Source organism: Xyrauchen texanus, chromosome 38, assembly GCF_025860055.1.
Source record: "Xyrauchen texanus isolate HMW12.3.18 chromosome 38, RBS_HiC_50CHRs, whole genome shotgun sequence".
Taxonomy (NCBI): domain Eukaryota; kingdom Metazoa; phylum Chordata; class Actinopteri; order Cypriniformes; family Catostomidae; genus Xyrauchen; species Xyrauchen texanus.
In genome coordinates, this window is record NC_068313.1 from 28,142,290 (window position 1) to 28,166,589 (window position 24,300).

Consider the following 24,300-nt stretch of genomic DNA (forward strand, 5'->3'; position numbering starts at 1 on the left):
TTTCAACTAGCACCTTTGGATAAAAAGTAAATCTCTCATTTGGATTAATACCATTACAATCAAAGTAGTACTATACAACAAACTCTCTCTTTGAAAAAGTGTCTCTTTATCAACAAAACTTTGACTTCAAACTATTATTATCATCAGTGACAAGAGAAGTGCTTATTAATTTCAAGTACACTTTTGGAATGACAAAATCCCAAAGAGAGGTAGAGCGTAACCACTGAGTCACCATGTGTCTTTTATGTGCCTAAGTAAATTAACAAGAGGCACTTGCAAACAAAGAATATTTGATTTAAATAATTAAACCTCAGAACTGTCGTTGCTATTGAGAACTTGCGTAATCATGGGCTCAGTGTTACTGGAGCCTTTGGGGGGCTCAGTAACATTCTTCTCCTTCCTAGATCGCAGAACCAAAATGGTGAGAACAATAAGAAGTATGGTAGAGAGAAGTCCGACCAAGATTTCTATGATTATGACAAGGTGATAGTCACTTGTTTCTCCATGGTTCGGTTCTCTGGGAACAATCCCCTCATATTGGGGTTCCTTTTTAAGGCTGGTATGTTTTTGCGTGCTGCGGTCCAGTGCAATATGCAAGATGTTTGTGCCACGGCTATTCTCAGCACCAATTTCCTGAGCCAAATCTAGAAATCCATTTGCTGACCTTCTGTTGCGTGACTGTCTGGTGTAAATTGAGGTATTGGTGTTTGTCACAACATGGTACTCTAAACTCCTTTTCCCAATACCTCTGTTAGCATTGTCTCTGGAACGGACTGTGAAAATAGTGTGAATGTACCACTCCCTTCCCACTGATACCTGGACAAAGAGGCGCAAAGTTAGAGCATAATCACAAAATTTCTTAAATGTACACTAAAAATATGTATGCTGTCGTGTTTTAGACACTACATGTCCTTCTGACCAGTGTTGTGGAGTAACCATCTAAAAGTGGTGATGCTACAAACTTTCTAGACTTCTTAGCAGCCTATTTTTTAAAAGCTTAGAAGCTCAGCTGTTTAAAAAACAGAAACTAGTTAATTTTTCCAATGTAAAAAACACAGTGGTTTATATTTCACACAGCTTAACAGCCAAGTGAACTGAGGTAATAATCAAACGCACACTCAAACTGTCCAGTTCTTTTTTGGGAATCGTTTAATTCAAATGATTCATCCCAATGAACAACTTCAAAAAAAGATTCAAGAGTACCTGTGAGGTATTTTACTTCATATCTTTTGCATGGAAATATTTTGTTGTTGCTGCTGTTATATAAATTAGGTTGTTTTTTACTTTATCAGAAATTTCTTTGTCAATTTTGACTTGCATTACTCAAGTTACTGTATGTTCATGTACTTTGACCCATTTAAGAGTTAGAGGGTGAAGATCGAATCTTAATCTTTTATTAGGTAAAATTCTTTGCATTCTCTTATGATACTTGTTCATATTTATGAAATGTCAGGTGTTTTGAGAAGTTACTAGGGCATTGTTATGGTGTTGCTAGGGCATTACTAAATGGTTATTTACTGGCCTGAGTCAAAAGAAACCACCCCCTAGTCTCTATGATATCCCTCGATATGCATGGACACATTTGAATGGAAATCCATGTGATTTCTTTGCATTTATTTTGTCATCCAGATGGACATTTACATTATGAAATACACCTTTTTAGAATATTAACTTTTTTACTTAAATTTAAGGTTTGACTGTATATCTACTGTAAAAGAAAGGTGCCACCAATGACATATATGTGGCAATCTTTCCAGTTGAAATGCAACTTTAAAAGCTTGTGTTCAGTAAAAAAACAAAGCTATGTGAATGCTCATTTTTATAATCAAAAGAGGTGCTTTATATCACGACATCTGTGGCAAGTGCTACTGGAAGCATGGGGTGAAATGTCACCTGAGTATATGGACAAACTGAGAGCTAGAATGCCAAGGATCTGCCAAGCTGTCATTGCTGCATGTGGAGGATTTTTTTTGATGAGAAGTCTTTGAAGTAGTTTTAAGAAGTTCTGAATTTTTTTAAATGGTAATAGTAATTTTTCATGTTATTAATGTCCTGACTAGACATTGTGATCAGTTGAATGCAACTTTGGTGAATAAAAGTACCAGTTTCTTTCCATAAGAGCAAAATCTGTACATTCTTTCAAACATTTGGCCGCCAGTGAATATATATATTTATAAAGAAAGAGCTGTTCAGCTGTGATTCAATTTGTAGGCAAACACGGAAGGTTAATTCACCATGGGTTCCCTCAGGAATTTCTTATTGGTTTTAGAATAGTGTAATTCAAATTATGAGTAAAATAAGATCTGTGGTTAAAATTACCTTTTTATTTGAACATAAAATACAAACAGTCATACCTCAATCATGGATTTTGCCATTGTGTTTTTTAAAATGCATGACGCAGACACATTACCAACTATGGACTAGTTGTCCATTTCATAAATCACATAGCTCCAATGCTCAAGGTAGTTGTAGCCCCTAGAACAAAACTTCAAAGTCTCTTCAAGTAATTTTAATCACAGGCCTTATTTTACTAATATATTTAAAACTGCCCGTAAAACTTAATAAAACCACCCATGGCATGAAAATGCAAACTATCTTCTGGGTTTTTGGACAACAACCTAAACCGCTCTATTGCCCCCTTAAAAATTGTCAATGTAGATTATTTGTCTTAGTAACTTGTAATGTAGCAAAGTTGCAATGTAGCTTCTACAACACAATGTAGCTTCTTATTTACCTGAAACAAAGCAGTGGAATCAAGCCTAAAGCCATCAGAGCCTGGCTGCCTCACCAGGACAAGTGCCTGAGGATCATCTACAGCAAGGAAAGCATTGAAACTAATGCTACCAAATATTCTCGCCTGAGTGTCTGGCTGATCTTTGTCCTGAATGCAAAAAAAAAAAAAAATCGAAATCACTGTTGGCTGATCCTGGACTGCTGTGCTTGGGCAAGGATGCTCTTCAAAGGAGCAAAGCATTTAACAATGGCCATACTTACAATGATCTTGAATCTGTACAAAAGAGATGTTGAGTCAGCTAGACAGCCATATTCAAAGCTGTCTGGGATGTACTTTGGAATGTACCCATCCGTCCCCATACAGAGAAAGACCTTCTCAATGTTACAGATAAATGAGTCTCCAAGATTCTGCACAGGATCAACCATTACACGGCCATAGATGATATCTCCTAAAGAAAAGTAACAGAAAGCCTCAAATTACTGAGAGTAGCAGTACAAGAATGATAGCCATTGTAAATCTTTATTTTAAGCCACAAGAGACAGCATTTGTTTTTAATTCAGAAGATTCTCATTAGACATGTTTACTTAAATCAACAAAGTTTGTTGCAAACACCTACATGTGATGGATCTGATGACAAATAAGGACTGAAGTGGTTTACCCTCTGAGAAAGCAGTATCACTTTCTTGGCCAAAACCCATAGAGCCTTCGGACAGCCAGAGAGTCCTCTTTGAAAGCAGGATCATCTGTGTATTAAGACTGAACTCGGCTGCCACTGGGTCACTCACCTTATGTGAAATACAGATACAATAATTTTCACTAGGAACAGAGGGGTACATGTTATGCATTCTGCCTTAAAGTTAATACTTAATAGACTGAAATTTGTCATCCAATCAAAATTCCTTGATCTTTGGAAATAAGAGATTGATGTGCCATGTAAACCAGCATTACTGTAGGTTTTAGAATCGAACCACATTTCAAAATAGTTTAATTTCTAATATCACATACCAAAATGCATCAACACACAATCAGCCACAATGTTAAATAACTTGGTCGCCCAGTCACTGTAACTCAAGCTCAGTAGCTCAAGTTCACAGTTAAAAAGGTCCCTGATCACATAAGTCCCACCGTAGAATGTTTCTTCTTAATGGAAAGGAGGAAGCGGGAGTCGCAAATTCAACTAACAATATTTATTTTTCTAAACAAAACAAACAAACGATTTTCAGCGTAGTCTTAGGGGCTTATGGGCACAGCACAGTCTCAAAGTGTGTGAGTAACTCTGTTTCCGTCTCCAACTCTCACTGCAATGGCAAACAGCTTTTAGAGACAATCATCGCCAGGTGATGATCCTTACCGTTCTCATCTTCCAAAGTCTCTCTCATTCAAAAGCCGGCTCTCAACCACAACCTACCACCACATACCCCCACTGCTTGACTCAGGCCAGGGAGCCATCCAGCCTGCCCAGTACACTCCCCACCATTTTTGGAGAGGAAGTCCACAAGAGCCATCTGCGCCCCGGCCTGTGGACCACCTCGAACTTAAAAGTCTGAAGAGCCATATAGCAATGGGTGTATTGGTATCCTTCACGCGTTAGAGCCACTGGAGCAGGGCGTGGTCTGAACAGAGGGTGAAAGCCCATCCCAGGATGTAGTACCGAAACTGAGGACCGCCCAATTGATGGCCAGAGATACTACTTCTCAATAGTGCAGTACCTCACCTCACTCACTTTTTAGTGAGTTCGGTCATCGGGCTGGTGATATCCGAATAATTAGGCATAAACCTTGTATAATTGCCAGCCAGCCCCAGGAACTGTCACACCTCCTTTCAATTCGAATCGATTTAATACATAGCAGTCGTACAGCTCGCGTGAATGTAGTGCCTTGATCCGTTAGGATTTATTTCGGAATCCCCACTCGGGAGATAATTCTGAAGAGTGCCTCCACAACACTAAGTACTGACATGTTGCGTAGAGGCAATGCTTCTGGATATCGCAATGTGTAGTCCACCAGAACCAACACAGAGCGATGCATGTGTGCTATCCACACTAATGGTCCAACAAGGTTCATACCAATTCTTCCAGAGGGGACCTCGATCAAAGGAAGCGGGCACAAAGGCACTCTTGGGGTGGCCGGTGGATTCACCATCTGACATTCACAGCATGCTGCACACCATATGCGATCATCCCTGCGAATGCCCGGCCAATATAAACGGGCCATTAGACAATTCAGTGTCTTTTCCTGCCCCAAGTGACCTGCCATCGGATTATAATGAGCTGTCTGGAATCAAATTTCCAGTTCTTTGGTTCTTTGGTATCAACAACTGGGTTGTATCTTCTTTTGTCTGAGCGTCCTTTTGTCTGAGCGGATATGCGAGTGCAATGTGTTGCTGAAGATGTTGAGCAATCACTCTCACTTGGTCGAAGGAGTCTTGTCTGCTCCAGAGAGAAATCCCCGAGCCGAGACTTCCCCCTCCCTTACTTCATCTGGACACTGTGCTTACGTAAACGGCCCGGCTCTGCCTCCCCAGCCAGTGCATCACAAATCCCATACCGAGACGACCTGTTACAGGACCCATCTGCAAAATTTCCCTTAATAAAGTGGAAAACACTGGTAAATTCGAGGCGGGAACTAACCGCAGCCTCAACACTATGATTTTGTACCCGAAATTGAATAGTCTTAATCATACATATCCCCATGCACACACACCTTACCTTCAGATTTTGACTAGCACCCAAAGCCTCGTCTTGAACCAGGCATAGATGGACGGATGGATGTTTGGCTCCAACCCGAATCCACCAAGGCCTGGTATGTACCCCCCTTAATACTCACGGGTATCCGGTCCATCCCAGCTCGATCGGGAGTGGCCTGCAGTGCGTCGGGGACCCAAACCAATGTCCCCACCTCCATCAATGCCCGGGCACCCCACAGGTCCAGAATCCACACCCGTGCCTGTGACAGCTTGTCCACCAACCTGGAAGTGAGAGCAGAGAGGGGCAGGGGAAACTGGCAGGTAGTGCAGTCTCTGGAGTCAGTTTGGGAGAGGGCAATTACCGTCTCCAAGGAGGAACAGGATGGAGAGAAGGGCAAGGAGGGGAGGAGTGTGAGAGAGAGACAGAGAGAGAGAGAGAGAGAGAGAGAGAGAGATCTTGTGGCTTGCCGACTCCCCAATACACAACCATGTGGTCCTCTGCCAGCTGGATGGCCGTTCGGAGCGACGCCGGGCGGTGGCTCTGGGCCCACTCCGCCGTCCCTCTCGGAAGTTGAGCGTTAAACTGCTCCAGTACCACCAGGTCCATCACAGCTCCGACGTCGCATTGCTCAGCAAGCATCCACCTCCGGCAGGCATCCAGGAGCTGCTGGGCAAAGGCAAACAGTTGGCTTTGCTTGCCAATGGTCAGTGAGCAGAAGCATGCTGCTGCTGCATGGGTATCTGGCTGAAACATTGCAGGATGGCTTTCCTCAAGTCTGCGTACACCAGGGGGTTCTCCATTGGTAATTGCTGTGCCACGAGTAGGGCTTCCCTTGACAACAGTGGTATTGATGCTCGGCCATCCACAGGCCCCACCATCCACTCAAAGAGCTATAAGAGCTATCCAGGAAGGCCTCCGGATTGTCTTGGGCACATCTTGACTAGTGGAGGGGCAGTCCTGGGTCGCGGAGGCAGCACCCTTCTGGTGCAGCAAGCTCCGGAACACCTGCTGGAGGAGCACAATAAACTGCTGCTCCTGTTCAGTCCGCAGCTCGAGGAGGGCCTGATGTTGCATCTGCTGGATGCTGATGAGGGTCTTGAAAACTTCCTCCAGAGGGGAGGCATCAACCACGCCCCTACCACCACACCCACCTTAAACCTCCGTGTTTCAGTGCTAAACAAAGCAAATTCTTGTGTAAACATGCAAATCACTGTAATCAGGCTTCTCTCATAGCGTACGCCTTCAGAAAACTTGGAAACTGATGCGTGAGCCACACAGACTACTTTGTGATAATTTTGGGTCCTTTATGAAGTTTTAAAGTGAGTCCCTATCAACTGCCATAGTAATTTTGTGTTCCACATAAGTCATACAGATTTGGAATGACATGAGGGTGAGTATATCAAGACAGAATTTTCATTTTTGAAAACTATTCCTTTAAAAGGTATGACCCATGGTGCACTAGACAAAGAGAGAAAACTTTTGGCTTAGTTTGGATATAGAGCCATTTTTGTGATGAGTGTTTGTGTTTGTTTGTTTGGAGTAATGACCTGCTGGAAATGTATGTCCAGGTCAAAGGTGATTGGCTCTCTGGGATGGCACACAGGACGGAAAGTATACTCTATACTGGAAGGAGCCGTGCAGGGAACCAATTTCACTGTGTAGGTGCCCGAGTAATCTCTTACCTGTAGACATGTATTTCAACAAACAGTTATCAGAAAAAAAAAAGCAATTATGAACATTTGGTCTTGATAGCACATTTTGGTCTTGAAAGAAAAACATCTGCACAGCTATAATGGGGCAATTAGACTCTTCGCTAAACCCACCTTAAAATATTACTGACCTGCTGTCCACCATATTACCAGACAAGTTTTTATGCTTTTCTAATTTAAGTCTATGGAAGTCCTGTGTTTTTGGTTGGTTTTAAATGGAATATTACAGAAATTATCCAGTAACACAGTCAAACATTTTTGTTTTCCCTTTTCAAAACCTTTAAATGAATCTCAAGAAGAGCATGTGGTGGAAGACTTAAATGTACAATTGAAGTACAACATTAGTAATGATACCTACATTTGATTTATTTTATTTTTTTACTGGCGAAAGCCAAATTTTAGGCACCATGCATGGATCAATATTTAAGGAATAACATATTATTTTAGATTCTTAATGATTCATTCTTAATAATAGATTATTTTTGGACACTTGAAATGGGTATTTTGACATAATTGTTTTTATGTGATTAGAAACAATTACATTTCTAGCTGCAACATTATTTGTACTTCAGACCTTTGTTTTGTTGGACAAGAAAAACTAGCTTCATACCATTTGACCCACATTTGGTTTTCAACCATTAAACAATTGAACAATTGACACATGGAGCCACACTGTGAGCCCCATATCTGGCCTTAAATATGAAGATACCAAAAGGAAAGTTTATTCAAAAAATATATTAAGATATCTTTAATACTTCTGGAGTTATAGGTGCTCCTTCATTGAAAAACATTTTTGGACTCACACCATAGGCATGTAATGCAACAAGGGGTGCTGATGTCAACTGATTTCTGTGGTAATAGACCTACATACTGTATCTCTGAGTAAAAAAATCTAATCATGATTTTGGAACATTTAAGGTTACTTTTTTACTTAAAGTTTTGCTCCAAATCATAGACGAAAATGGTCTTTATGACCCCTCTTTACAGAATTAATTATTCAGTAAATATTGACCCATTCTATTTAATATTTTTGCCTTTCACTAACATTGTTTATATCTTTCTTCAGAAAATATTTACAAAATGAAAATAATTCAGACAGGGACATTTCTGAAATTTGGCTGATTTGACACTGAACTCAAATACATTTACGTATTGATTCAGGACAAACTATAAGTGAAAATAACAAAATTGCAGTGTTACCCTTCATTCCAGCACATTACTTTTACACATTTTACTGGAAATTGCACTGTTCACAGAACTTTCCATTTAATTCAGTATTGTACAGGGATGTACAGTATTCTGACTAAAACATTCTGAACATTCTTTCAAACATTTCATTTTCTGTTCCACAAAGATAAAGCCATACAGGTTTGGAACGACATGAGGGCTGAGCTTAGCAAAATGTTCTTTTTGTAGCGATAAACACTTACAGCAAAGTCAGAGATGAAGATCCACTGTTGTATGGGCTGGTTGTATGTGGGCTCACTTCTCACTAAACTAAGGTTAAATGTCAGCCCAGGGTGGTCCGCACACATGACCATGGATGTCAGAGGGGTGGCTGTGTTGATACAAGCGTAATTAATGTCAAAATTTTAATTGATCTCTGTTACGTAAGATGTCATGACACTGTCTCTTCTTCATACTAATAGGTTTCAGTAAACAGTCATTTCACTAAATGGATGAATCTCACAAGTCCAAAATCAAAAGATAAATAAATAATTATATTTTGTGAAATATTTTGATGACAATTAAGCATGTTTCCTCAACATTTATCTATGTAATGCAAAAAATAACATTGTAATAACTGCATTTTGAAAAAAAAAATAAATAAATCTTATTATTGTCTGGACAAATTCTATTTTTATTTATATCAGCATAAATAAAAATCACTACAATAAACAATTATAAACTACCAGTACTTACAATTATAATTTACTCACTTGTTTCAATGTACAAATGTTTCAATGTACGATTTAAATAAAACAATATATGGGGTGAAATATAACTTGTGAGATTCACCAAAATGATTGATTGCTTTCATGAAGCCGCAAGCCATACAGCAAGGGGAAAAAAAAACAGGTGTCCAGGTGAAATTTTACCTTAACATTTCTTGGTAGTTTGAACACACCTGAGTGAGCTGTGACAAAAAGTCCTTGGAAACGTGCTTCTGTACGGAAGTTGACAACCAAACGGCCATGTTTGTTGATGCGCATGCTTATAGGATAGAGGGCCCCTAAAAGGTATTTACAAATCCACATAAATATTACACAAATGAAGACTCGTTTCATTACACTGTCTTTCAGTCAGATAAAGGACTAAAACAACTTGCTGTCTTGCCTTGTAATTCTGCCTCTGGTGGACTACCAATGCCATTTCTCCACAAGATGGCAGTGTCATACACGAAGGTGAGATGCAGCTCAGACTGTAGGTCGAAGTGCTGCCACCCTCCAGTACCAACGGGTGAATGGAATACGTATGACACATGCAGCGGCACACGGAGCATCACATAAGACTGTACCAGGTTCAGCACCTAGATAGAACAGAAAATGAAATACTCTGACTGGTTTATTTCACTAGTAAAGCTGTTCAAGTCAAGTGGTTTTTATTGTCGTTTCAACCATATACAGTTAGTACAGTACACAGCAAAACGAGACAACGTTCCTCCAGGACCATGGTGCTACATAAAAACAACAAAGGACCAACATAGGACCACATGAGACTACACAACGAAATAAAATACCTATATAAACTACCTATATATACCTATATAAAGTGCACGTGCAAACATGTGCAAAAAGTACAGGACAGTACAACAAATTACTGACAATGAACAGGACAATAGACAGTGCAGCGCCGACCAGTACTCAGTAGTGCAAAAAGATGACAGTTTCTAAAAATGTAAACATAACATACTATGAGATAGAGTTCTATACACATAGCAGTTATTGAGGTAGCAGACAGTTATAAAGTGACAGTAATTAAAGTGCAACTCAGGACACGTGTGTGTCAAACCAGTCTCTGAGTATTGAGGAGTCTGATGGCTTGGGGGAAGAAGCCATCAGTTAGCAGGGTTGTAAAACACAGATTGTATAATCTGATTACAAAGTAATTAGTAACTAATCCACTAAAAGTCAAAAAGTAGTGTAATTTGATTACAAGAATTGTAATTATGCATTAGAGTTAATGACTTTCAAATAATTATTTTAAGTACATTACTTGTGTAACACATATTTCTAATATATTATGTATGAAGAATACATATAAAGCATAAATTATGTTCACGTGTACGTCTGTTTGGGTTTCTGAAGTGATGACAATGAACAAGGAGTAAACATCAACATTATGTTGAATTTGTTAAGCGGAAAAAAAAATCTTTAATAAAGTAGACAGTAAATTAAAAGTAAGGTAATTAGCAATGTGATTATTTTTACCATGAAATAATCAGTAATGTTTTTGATTACAATTTTTAGAAACTTAATTTGTGATTAGTAGCGGATTACTATTGTGGAGTTACTTTTCCAACATTGCTAATTTGTTTGTGCATATTATGTATCAATTCCATTTCAATTTATTTGTATAGGCTATTGCTTTATACAATAAATACGGTTCTAAAGCAGAGAAAAACTGCCTATGAATATTTAACTACTGGCACAAAACATTTGTAAGATTTTAATGTAACTTCTCAGACAGTTGCGTACTATCTGTACATGTATATACAGTATATCTAAGCAATATCACATGAGCAAGAATGCGAAATGGCCCTACATCAACTGCTGCAATTCAGCTGCAGGCACGAGGCTGTAGGCCAAGATTTAGGGCCATATAGCATGTTTGCAAGTGTGATATTTCTAATATAAACAACAGTTCAATGAACAAGTAAATGAACAGGGGAGGGGGGTTCTCCCCAGTTTGGCATGACCAGTTCCCAATGCACTCCAAGTCCTATTGGTGGCGTAGTGACTCGCTTCAATCCGGGAGGCAGAGGATGAATCTCAATTGCCTCCATGTCTGAGACAGTCAATCCGCATATCTTATCACGTGGCTTGTTGAGCGCATTACCACAGAGACCTAGCATGTGTGGAGGCTCACACTACTCTCCGCGGCATCCACGCACAACTCATCATGTGCCCACTTAGATAGAGAACGACATTATAGCGACCACGAGGAGGTTCAACCAACGTGACTCTACCCACCATAGTAACCAGACCAATTGGTTGCTTGGAAAGCCTGACTGGAGTCACTTAGTGTTGTAGTCAGTGTCTTTGATTGCTGAGCTACCCAGGCCCCCAGAACAAGTATATTTATTTTTTAAATTGAGTACAGTAATAAAAAAAGCATTTCTGCATGGAAATACGTTCTCACATGATGGATCAGAATCTGCCGTTGCTAGTTCAAACCAAATGATGCAAAATAAAAAATAAAAATTAACTTTAGAACTAGTATCACAGCTTGGGCTGTTTCTAACACGTTATTGGAGAAACAAGGGTGTGTGTGTGAGATTGATAGATGGAGCATGTGCCATCACCTGTTGCCACTCCCAAGCAGAGATGCTGTTGTGTGTTAGTCAGTTTTCTGATGATAATGTAATTTTGGTCAAATTCGTCCAATTTTCTCAGTGGAAATATAGCCGTCCAAGCGGGGGTATTCCTCCCAGTTTCTTGGTAGCTGATGCGCAAGAGTCATTCACTAAAGAAACTGTAATCTCCTCTGCCATTTTGAACAGTATGTCCTCTCCAATGTGGAAACTCTGGTAAGAGAACCTTGAGTTTGTGTAATTAATCAGTCTGTTGTGTCTCTCAGCTGTGATGAGCCTTAATGCTGAAGTTGTTAGTTTAAAGTTGTTTAAAGCCATTTCCTAGCTTTAGTAGTGTAATAGTAATCCGAGCGATCACGTAGTGCTGATTAATGAAAACACTGACTGACGCTCACTAACTTCACATCACCTGGCTCATATTACACACAAAAATGGTCCTTTGCTGCAACCTGCTGGCTTAAATATGTAATGTCACAAAATTAAAGGTAAAGAGACACTTGCTCTTAACACACATGCACTGCTCTTACACTTTAGTTTAGAATGGTACGAACACAAGCAGAGCGATACACGCAGTGTATCAGATTCGATGACCAGAACTTACTGTTATATAATGAACATATTGTATTTAGAGCATTCAGTACACCAGGAGATGGCTCTGTTGATCTGAAAATGCTCTTACTGAAGCAGCCATGCAAATCTTGCCTAGTTTACCCCTTAGTTTATCTTACAGTATTTACTGAAAAAGTTAAATACAAAACTTTGAACACTTGAGATTACTGCACTCAGAACAATCAAACTTCTAGCCAACAGCAAAATTAATCCTAGAAACTATTGGTAAACCTCCTTTTGATTTATATTGTTAGAATGTATAACATTCAAAACTGAGTACATTGTAAAGTGTAACCTCATAAAAACGTTTTGGTCCTTTATTATGATGGTTGTCATTTCTGATAACTTTTATCTCCATTTGAGTGAAAGTGATTAGGCATGCCATTTTTACTGAATAATTTCACTGATTCATTTAACTGGACTTGTTTCACTTGAATGCAAACAGAATGTAGCCTATAGACCCATCCATCCTCATTTCTGATGCTAGTTCACTTTAACTGCAGAGTGCATAGTAAACCAACACAGCATGTTTCCATGGTGAATACAAATGACTGGCTGATACAAGCACGTAAACAGTAGCATAAAGCTGGTTTAACGGGGTACCCCTTTCTAGTGAATGACAGCCATTTACAGGGACAAGACAAATGGGACAGAAAGACAAAGACACAAAAAAGGTTGATTTTGGCTCACTGTGGTTAAAAGAGAAACAGTAGGCCCCTTAGGGAGAACTAGAGGTCCATAAAGCCAGTGCTTTTGCCAGTAAGCTATAAAGGTTAACCACAGCATAATGGATTGACAAATTCCCACAACAGTGAAAAAGTAAATTAATCCATAAATTAATCCATAAATTAAGTGCAATAGTATAGACCTTAAAATGGATTACATAAATTCCTATACTAACCCGGAAAAACACATGTGCATATTAACCCATATTAACCCTATTTAAGGACACAATCTCACAATATTTAGAACAGGGGCCAAAGTATATCTCAAAATACAGCTGGCTTCTTCTCTAGGAGACTACTAAAAGGTTATATCTAAGGATGGACTTAACTTTATATTGCATCAAGTACAATTGTGGAGCATTTACTCAATCTTAAATGGTTAATTTGATTACATTTCACAAATTCTCTACTACACACGAAAATGTCTGAACTAAAACACATTTTAAAGGCTCCCTCTGTTTTCTTATACAACTTCACTAACAAAAAGGTGTCAAAAAGTACCACAGTAATACCATGTTTTTTCTTTGGACATGTACCATATTATTTAAAGTATCTTGGAATACCATGTAAATATCACGGTATATTAATCATTTAATATTAAAAAACAAAACCTTAGTAAATACCATAGTACTTGAATATCGTAATCATTCAGTGCTATGGCATTACCATCTGATGCCATCACTATTCCAATAGAATAGAATCGTTTTTGGTTTAGTTTTCTCTCCTCACCTGTCCATTCGTCCCGATGTTCCCTCCACATTCATTGAGCAGTTCGGACATGTCATAATAACTGACAAACTCCCACAAGCACGCCTCCAGATGCAGATTTTGGTAGAATCGTAGAGTGCTCTGGCCCCTAAGGGCTGCACTGTATTGGTAGGGTGCAGTCCCGTCAATGGCATCTGGGTTGCGGGTGGCATCTGTGATGAAGCCGTAGCGAGTTCGGACTTCCATGTAGTCTAACAGGTTAGAGCAGCGATGATTTCCAACACGCATTCCGTCTGGACTCAAAATCAGCTCAAAGTTGGAGAGAGGTCGAGTGGAGACTACAGGTAGCATACCTATTAATGGAACGTTGCAGATGATGTGACATGGATGAAAAGTAAACTATTTTGTGAACAATGCATCTGATCTGACACAGCAGTTGTCTCACAATGTGATATGCTTTACGCCATCTAAAACTTTTTTAAATTCTTGTAATCTCATTGGATAGGCAGCATTCCAAGAGTGCTGCTATTGTGCGTTGCTTGGAGTTTCATGGTGTTATATTAATTGAAAGACTTAATGGAATATTTTTACTTTCAGAAGCTCTTTCGTTACACCGTAAAAAGGTGATTAAAATAGTGATTAGAAAAAGTGAATCCTGGGCACTTATCATTTACTCATACATGCTTTTATCCAAAGCAGCTTTAAGGTACGGTATACGTTTTAGCAGTATGTATTTTCATTGGAATTAACTTCTTCAGTGTTTTTGTCCTTGCTCTACTAGTTTTGCTAAAGGCAATAATTCAGAATTATCCAGTAATTCAAAGTAATCTAGTGATTCCAAACTCTAAAATTTGACACTAAAAAATAAATGTAAGACTGTGTCCAAGTGTTCTTTTTACCATCTATATGGGGCATGGTGACAGTTAGTTTAATGAGGTTGGAATGCTCTGGATCTTCAGCCCCTGTGTAGCGCAGCCTGGCAGAGAAAGGTTCAGCTCCAATTGTGCCAACAACCCGAGGCTGGCACATACCTGATTACAAAATGAAAAACTTATACAGCAGCATCTTAAAGGGGCCATAGCTGAAAATTCAAGATATTCTGTGCAACAGTACAAAGTAAACATACTCGAACATTCAGAAGGTAAAACTACACTTTCCAGTCTGAAAAAGTCCCTTTATTGCAACCATAATGCAATGTCACAAAACTGAGCACATTCATAACAGTCACTCACCCTTGTTTAGGCTGATGGAGACTATGGGGCTGGTGAGCTCCAGGCCTTCATCCCCATTGGAGTTGGCAGCCCGGGCTGCACACTGTACCCGTGAGCCTGCCTGGAAATACACTGAGTCTAGAGTGATCGTTTTGGAGGAAGTAAAGAAGGTATCAAATTCCACTTCCTTCATGGGGCTGGTGACACCGTCAGGTCCTGTGGGGGCACTGACTAGCCAGCGGTAGCGGGTCAATGTGTTGTTGATGTTCTCAGCTATACAAATGGAGCCAGTCCGGTCAAAGTCAGGATACTTAGAGTTGCATGACTTTGGAAGAAATAAATGAACAGAGAGAGTGATATTGAAAATGGGGCAATGCTAATTTTGATATGATAACTTCATCTTATTCCATATCAAGCTACTATTTGCCACAATAGTCCATCCATCCATCCATCGTCAACCGCTTATCCTGTGTACAGGGTCGCGGGGGGCTGGAGCCTATCCCAGCTAACATTGGGCGAAAGGCGGGGGACACCCTGGACAGGTCGCCAGTCCATCGCAGGGCCACACATAGACAGACATACACTCACACTCACACTCACCTCCACATCCACATCCACATCCACATCTAGGGCAATTTTTTTGGAGACACCAATTAACCTAGCCTGCATGTCTTTTGGATGGTGGGAGGAAGTCGGAGTGTTGACACAATTCAGTATTGATGTGATTCCATCACTACTGTCATTTTGATAAATCGATGCACAATTGTTTTATAATAATAGAATGTATATATTTTCTGTATAACCAAGTTACATTACACTAATGAATGGATCTTTTTGCATTATCTTGAACAATGTCTAACATTCATTTAATGTATTATTGTAGTTTATTTTGATGAATAATTACAGATTCAAAATGTTTATGACAGTTACTGTGCAGGCAAGATCAAGTTAGCTAAAATTACACAGATCAATCCTTATGGCACTATATTTCACATTCTTTGCAGTTATGTAAGCTTGCCTGTCCAATAAAAGAATGCCAATTCAGGGTCGGTTTTGATCCCCAAAACCGAACAAAGGTCCCTCCAGGAATCAAATGCCCTGCCGATGTTCACTCTAGTTTTCGCTCGACCACGATCACGTTTCCACTTAGCCAGATGGGATTCAGTAGATAAATGTTATATATATATATATATATATATATATATATATATATATATATATATATATATATATATATATATATATATTTTTTTTTTTTTTTTTTTTTTTTTTTTTTATTTTTTTTTTTTTTTTTTTTTTGGCTTACTCTGAGTTTATGTAGAGTCGGTGTTGTGCTGGGAGCCGAATGTTTGTTGGATTCCATCTCTAAGATAACGTTACCTAGTGTTGCAATTTGCTGACACTGTTGAATAGCGCAAGAGAAGCTATTACTGTCTGAAGCAAGGCTCTTGGGAGCACGCATAAACGTCACATCCTTTGGATTTTCCCAGCAAAAGCAACCAGCTCCTGTCACATGAAAATCAGTCTACAGGCTTTATTAGGCAACATTTTTGCATAGTGCACCTTTAAAATAGTTTTTTTTTCAAAACTCTTTCCACATTTTTTATGCGGCTTGAAATATTAGTTAAGCTGGATTTTTGGAAATGCAAAGTTTAAACTATCAGATCGGATTTAGAGTAGGTTTTTTTCCACTTATTCTATGTCTGTGTTCATGCATTTTTGGTTAATCTTTCCCCACATAGTAAACAATGGGAAATTTGCTTTGTATTGCATCCACTGACTGATCGCTGACTGATTTCTCAGAATTTAGAAACAAATTTGAATTGTGTGCTATGTAAAAAAGTTAATTCTAAACTAAATTAACACCTACCGTGACACAGACTATAGGATATCCTGCGATTGGCTGAGTGTCTCTATTGCTGCCTGCATCATCATACTGCAACAGAGACACTAACACAGGCACAGAGGGGAAGGTCACGTCAGCCATACTGTTGGTCTCCTCAATGTAGATGATGGCTTTGGTCACCTAAAGTAAAAGTTCACAAAAGATCTTATTTGGAACCATGGATGGCATGTAAATGGTGTTGATTGACCAATAAGGACTTTTTTGTTGGCATATGCTTTGTTTCAGTTGCCCCAGGACAAGCATATGTTTAAATAGTACCTGGATCTCTGCTACCATGTTCTCATCAGGTTTCAGATGGACTGTGAAGGCCTCTCTCATCTCTCGCACACCATCAAATAGAATTTCCACCTCCACAATGTGCTCTGTCTCTCCCTCTTTAAACTCAATATCTGCACAAGGGAAACTGTCATTTTCCTTATTTACTTTAATTAACTTTTATATGCACATGGTAACGGCTTGTCTTTTTGTTTGTTTTTGGTTTGTCAATAACCATTAAGGAGCAACACAGATGTAAGGGTGAACACCAATGATGCATTGCATTAGATCTTGCCTTCTGAGATAGGGTGGTAATCTTCCCCAGACGAAGCCGAGCCATCCTTGGTGTGAACCCGAACTACAGATACTTGAGATGTGTCTCCAAACCTCTGCACTGGGATCCTCACCACTGACAGTTGTCCAGACTCACTGGGTTCACTGACACTGAACTTGGTTGCTCCAAACCTGATAATTGCTTCTGGGGAAGGAAGATCATGGAAAAGGAGAGGTGTCATTTTACAGTTAACATCTTGACGTTTTTGAGCCTGAATAATACATTTTGATTAACATACTAAATTAATTTAGGCACATCCATGATATAGCCATATAACTTCATCCTTCTGCTGTTAAATTAAAAAAGTGCTTTCTGGGGCACTGTTAGAAAACAGCAATTAAAAGTGAGCATAAATAGTTACAGGATTTGGGAAAGTGTCTTACTGTCAGCATCATCCTTAATCTTGATGATTGTCTCATTCTGAGCCCCTATAGATGCCCTGAATGAAGCCTCACTCTTGGGGCTTCCCAGCACAAGTCTGAGCTCCTCATCTTCCTCATGTTCAGTGTCATCCACAAGGATGAGAACACAAGGCTTCTCCACCTCTCCTACACACATTCATCAGAAAACAAACAAACAAACTAAATATGCATGTTGACACATTTTCATTGAAGTCATAATGAAATGGTAAATTAATTTACATTTATACAGTGCATTCATTGTATACATTTAAAGGGATAGTTGATGATAGGATGATATTCTCTCATCATTTACTCACCCTCATGCCATCCAAGATATGTATGACTGTGTCTTCTGCAGAACACAAATGAAGAATTTTAGAAGAATATTTCAGCTCTTTTGGTCCCCACAATACAAGTAAATGGTCGCCAAAACTCAGAAGGTCCAAATATCACATAAAGGCATCATAAAAGTAATCCATATGACTAGTTGTTTAATCAATGTCTTCTGAAGTGATCCAGTTGGTTTTTCCACTATAAATCTTGACAGCCGTCTCCTTGGTGATCATGATTTCAAGCTCGATTACACTTCCTTTAGCACTATCTAGCTCTCTGTGAATGCATTAAGCACTAGAAAGCAGTGGCAGACCGTGCATTTCTAGGCCTTCAGTGTGATTCATGCCATTAAGAAAACACAGTCTCACAATTAATAAGACACCCTTTGCCTTTGGGAATCAAACATTATGTCGCAGCTAACTATTAATACCCAATGGCAACCTAACTAACCTAACAACCTAACTAATTCCATTACAAAGAAAATAACAAAATTATCTCCCGGATCTGTGACATCAGTCATGCATTTACTTAATCTCCTCCAAAGCACTCATTTTCTGACTCATTCTTTTGTGCTCACTCGGTGCAGGTTTCTTACCATTGCTGTCATTTTTCTTAATTATTTATTTCTTTAATATTGTTGAGAATTTCTGCACGAGACTACAAGTTGTAATTTTGACTTAAAGATGCATTTCATTGCACTTTTCCTAGTAGGAAGTTGTAAAAAATGACTTTCCGTGTTGAATGGAACGCAGCACTACTTTTCAAAACTTGATCTGACACTATTTACACTTAGAAAACTCCTGATGTTGCTATAACAATGCAAAAAGTACTTACCAATTTACTTGAAGTGAAAATCAGTCCTCCTTTCCTGTTTATTAAATTAAGCAATCACACGTCATGCAGAACATCTCGTGTTTTTAAATCCATAAGGGTCTTTTTCTCAACAGCAATACCAGCAGTGATGACAGCCGTCTTGTCAGACAGCTTGATCTTATGCTTTTCGCTCTTGAATTACGTACATCACTTAAAGCATGATTGCGTCACTCAAGGCCAGCTAAAAGGCCTTTACTGAGACATATCCTAAAGATCACACCCACCAAGAACAAATAAATCAATCTGATTGGCTGATGAATCGGACAGCATGTCTTTAGTTGCCCATTCATTTGCACTGTTGAGGGATTCTGAAGGCCTGACAATGTGGAGCTCAGACTCATGTGCTGCTTCGGGTTGTCACACTTTGCTTGTAAGCATCAAGGAATACATTCTGACAGGATAAACTATTCATTTTTCTCTATTTGTTTGTAGATTAATTAAGAGTGATAATTAAAAATACCTAGGCAAAAAAGTGACTGAAAGGATGAAAAATATGTATTTATTTGGCATGTTAGGCCAGTAGAGAAGGCTTTGCTTGCCCTTAGAATTTGCCACTGCTATAAAGTGTAATCAAGCTTGAAATCATGACCGTGCCTAGAGACTGCAATGGCAAGAAGTACAGAAAGTTGTATTTTGGTCAGTTCTCACCCAAAACCAATTTGATCACTTCAGAAGTCATTGATTAAACCGTATGGTTTGAGTCGTATGGATTACTTTTATGATACCTTTATGTGATATTTGGACCTTCAGAGTTCTGGCCACCATTCACTAGTATTATGAGGACCAAGAAAGCTGAGATATTCTTCTAAACATTTTAATTTGTGTTCTGCAGAAGAAAAAAGTCATACACATCTGAGATTAATGTTAATGATAAAATAACAATATTTTTGGGAGATGGACTATTCCTTTAATCAGTAAGTGTCTTCCCTTGGAATCAAACCAATGACCTTGGTGTTGCTAACAGCTCTACCAGTTGAGCTACAGAAACTTAAATCAGTCAATACAAATTCAGAAAACAATTAAGCTATATTCTTAACAATACCTACAAAATTCACCTGGTAAAAAGACAATGGTGGAGATGTCTGTGTTTGGCCTCTCATTGAAGTCCATCATGACTTTGGCCGAGCCCTGGCGACTGTAGCACCGTACGCTGGACTTGTAGCTCAGATCTCCACTACGGTACACTATAGCAGATATCTGGCCATCCTTCTCGTTACCTGTGTATGTTGGATATCGGAATTGCACCTTGGGCACTGGGGATAAAAACAAAAGAGTCTTATACGGTATACAAAAGCCTTAAATTATATAATATGTTTGAGCTTATGTTGAAGGGATCATCTATTTTATTTAGTATTTATTCCTACACGACTGATTGGAATACTTGACCATTGTTCCAAGGTAATAGATTTTTACAAGATAGTTTATTGTCTCTTCTCTTACTCTGCAGTCTCTTTCTTATGACAAAATGAAACTATTTAACTCAAATTATTATTTTATGTCCTTTATTTTTAGCAAGTAGCCATGTAATAAGTGGTATAATGTATAGTCAGCTGGTCATAATGGGAAAATAACCCCTCTTAGGGGGACACAAGACCCCTAAACTTTGCATTTGGTCCTTCCTGAGATATTACAATGGAAAATTGATGTTTATTGTAAGACTACTCACAATCTGAGACAGAGTCATTGATGTAGATAGTGGCCTTTCCTGGTTCTCCCAATATGCCATTCATTGGCATACGGAGAACCAGCTCAAACTTCTCTGGCCCCTCCAGCACAGGCTGTCCCAGGTCATCCAGGATTGTGACCTTCAATGTCTGCATGTTAATACCCGAGGAAAAGTCCAGATTCTTACTGATACCAACGTAGTCCACACCAGCTGTGTTTAAGTTTTAAAGAATGTTAGGAGGTCAGTGCTTAAAATATTCCAGAAATATTAATTTGTACAAAAGCAAAAAACACTGAAAGAAAATCCTATTTCTAATCAGTATCCATGTCTTGTTTAAAATAAATATATTAAAAAAATAAATAAAATAAAAACATCCTCAAAACAACACACATTCAACTGTGATGTTTTTTTACCATAAGGCATTAAAGGGATAGTTCACCCAAAAATGAAAAATCATTTACTCATCCCAATGCCATCCCAGAAATGTGTGACTTTTTTCTTCTGTTGAACAAAAACAAGGATTTTTAGAAGAATATCTCAGCTCAATGCAAGTGAATGGTAACCAAAAATGTGAAGCTCCAATGTCTTCTAAAGGGATCCAATTGGTTTCGGATGAGAACAGACCAAAATGGTACTCATTTTTCAATATAAATCTTGACAGCAGTCTCCTTGGCAATCATAATTTCATGCTTGATTACTCTTCCCAGTGCCATCTAGCACTCTGCGCATGCATCAAGCACTAGGAAGTGTAACTGAGCTTAAAATCATGAGTGTGTCTAGAGACTGCAATGGCTAGATGTACAGTAAAAAGGGAGTTATATTCTTTTTATCTGTTCTCACATAAAACCAATTTGATCACTTCAGAGGACATGGATTAAACCACTGGAGTCATATGGAATAATTTGATGCTTTTTGAAGCTATTTTTTTCTAATTTGGTCACCATTCACTTGAATTGAATGGACCTACAGAGCTGAAATATTATTCTAAAAATCTTCATTTGTGCTCAGCAGAAGAAGGAAACTCATACACATCTGGGATGGCATGATGGTGAGTAAATGATGAGAATATTTGGGTGAACTATTCCTTTAAGACCTTATCAGAGAATGTGTCAAGAATAAAAGTGTACCTCATCCTGTTGCAGTTTTGTCTTGTGCAGACCTTTTCACTTGTTTTAATCATAAAATAACCTCACACATTTATTAATTAATTTAATATCTAATTAAGAGCATAGAGATTGCTGTTCCATTGCCTGAATGAGCTGCCAATTAGTTGTATGCTGGACTATCATTGTGGTTTCATCGATTTCATATTTACCCACTCCAAAACGTCATGTAAAAAATGTACTGTGATTGATCGCAGTTAGTCGGTTCTCAACCTTGATTACAGCAAGTAATCAAAAGTCTGGTTCTGGGAGACTAGCAGAGAAAAAACATTCTCACATGTAAAGAAGCAATATGTGTAAGGCCAACCCATTAACAGGATACAATGATCAAGGAGGGTCCTGGTTGTTTCTACAATATGTTTTTTTCTAGATTTTCTAGATCATGTCAGATCTGGTTATGTTTACATCTAGTCAGTCACACCACATATAAGAGGGGGGCATAGCTGCTGTGTATTGTTACGTGTGTATTGAAAAGCCTGTAGAAACATAGTATTGTTTCACGGTGTGGATTTCATGAAATACAAGCTGACCTATCAACTAATCCTATCCGATACATACCTTCGGCTGAAACAGGGTCCGTTTTTCGAGACCGCACTGTGACTGTTCCAGTTTTGGAGAGGTCACTTCCTGTTCTCCAGACCCGAACTTCAACATATCCATCACTCTCATCCACGTGGTATTCAATCTCACCGAAATAGAAGACTGGTGCTGTTACAAAATCAAGGAGAGGCACACTGAGGAAGAAGTTTTATCACAGATTGATCAAGTGTATATTCCAAGTTCAATACAAGTTAAGCTTAATCAACAGCATTTGTGGCATAATGTTGATTATCACAAAAATGAATTTTAATTTGTCAAAATTCATAATTTTCATTTTGCTGTAGAAAACTTTAAAGGACCTTGACTTTGAAAACATCGAGCCACCTGAGGGAGCTTTGAAAGAGGGTACAGGGGATGCAGAGATAAACAAGCTGGTCTGGACCTTTTTGTCTGCAATTAACACTTCACCCATCTTGGAATTCCTTCATTGCCAGATTCACCATTCACTGTCAAGTCCTTGTTCATAGCTCACTAACACCATTACTGCTGGAGAAAGGGTCAACGTCACACTTGGCATCCAAATGTGTTGTCTTGGAAGACAGTGTAATCTTCTGAAACTAAATGGGGGTGCAACATTGAAGGTGTTGATGGAGTTTAAGCTACTATATATCCATGTAGGAAGAATAACTAAGCCCAGGTAATATAAATAGTGGCAAGTATTTTTGTTCTTGTGTGTTATGGTGGTCTTGCAGGCAATTACACAAGGTAGTAATAAAGAACAGGTTCAATCCCCCCCTTAAAATAACACCAAACTGATGACAAAAACCATACAAATGGAATGTACTGCTGAGGCCATGCAAGGTGCTTAGTGTTGCTTTTATTGACACTACACATTTTTTTCCATGAAAAAACTAATAATTTCAGCATTTAAGCTTTTTGAGGCTCCATCTTGGAATGGTTCAAGCTCTTCCAAGCAACCTAGCAACCACGAAAACTCAAATAGGAATGAAAATCACTCTTACTGACAGATAAAGTGTGACAAATGGTTTTGTAAAAGTGTTTGAGTGACCATCATGATGTTACAAACCCATGCTTGAAGACATATCGTCCCAGGTTTGGTATCAATGATGTCATACAACATTGATTTTAGCTTGTCACATGACATATTTGAATGTTTTGAATTGAATGCAAGTGTTAAATTGAGAACAAATATTTTCAGTGTATAATGAATTCTGTCATTATTCACTGGTCTGTTTCTCACACAAAACTATTACATGGCTTCAGAAGACTTGGAGTATAGCAAACATGTCATATGAACTACTTTTATTATACTTTTACAGTGCTTTATTGTAAATGTTCAGGCTTGGCAATGTAAATCACCATTCACATTCATTGTATATCTTCTTTTGTGTTACACATAAGAAAGTAATATGAGTTTGGAACATCACAAGATTATTTTCTTTTTTCAAACTAACCAATAATAAACAAATCCTTAGTTTTAGAGCAACCCAGTCCGTATTGTTCCATTAAAGGGTTGGTTCAACCAAAAATATTCTCTCATCATTTACTTACCCTCATGCCACATAAGATGTGTATGACTTTCATTTTTCTGCAGAACACAAACAACATTTTGTTTCTGAGTATTTCAGTTCTGTAGGTCAATACAATGCAAGTGAATGATGTCCAGAAGCTCCAAAAAGCAGATCAAGTCAGCAAGTCAACTCCAGTGGTTAAATCAATGTCTTCTGAAGAGATCCAGTTGGTTTTGGGTTACGAACAGACCAAAATGTAACTCCTTTTTCACTGTACAACTTGGCAGCATCCTCCTTGGCAATCATGATTTCAAGCTTGATTACACTTCCTATAGCACCATCTAGCGCTCTGTGCATGCATCAAGCACTAGAAAGTGTAAT

At 38.6% G+C, this 24,300-nt stretch overlaps 1 pseudogene; it reads right to left on the reverse strand.

Moving 5' to 3' along the window:
• Positions 1-5: 5 nt before the first annotated feature.
• The window catches only part of LOC127631927 (FRAS1-related extracellular matrix protein 2-like), a 121,240-nt pseudogene continuing 96,945 nt past the window's right edge, over positions 6-24,300 (reverse strand).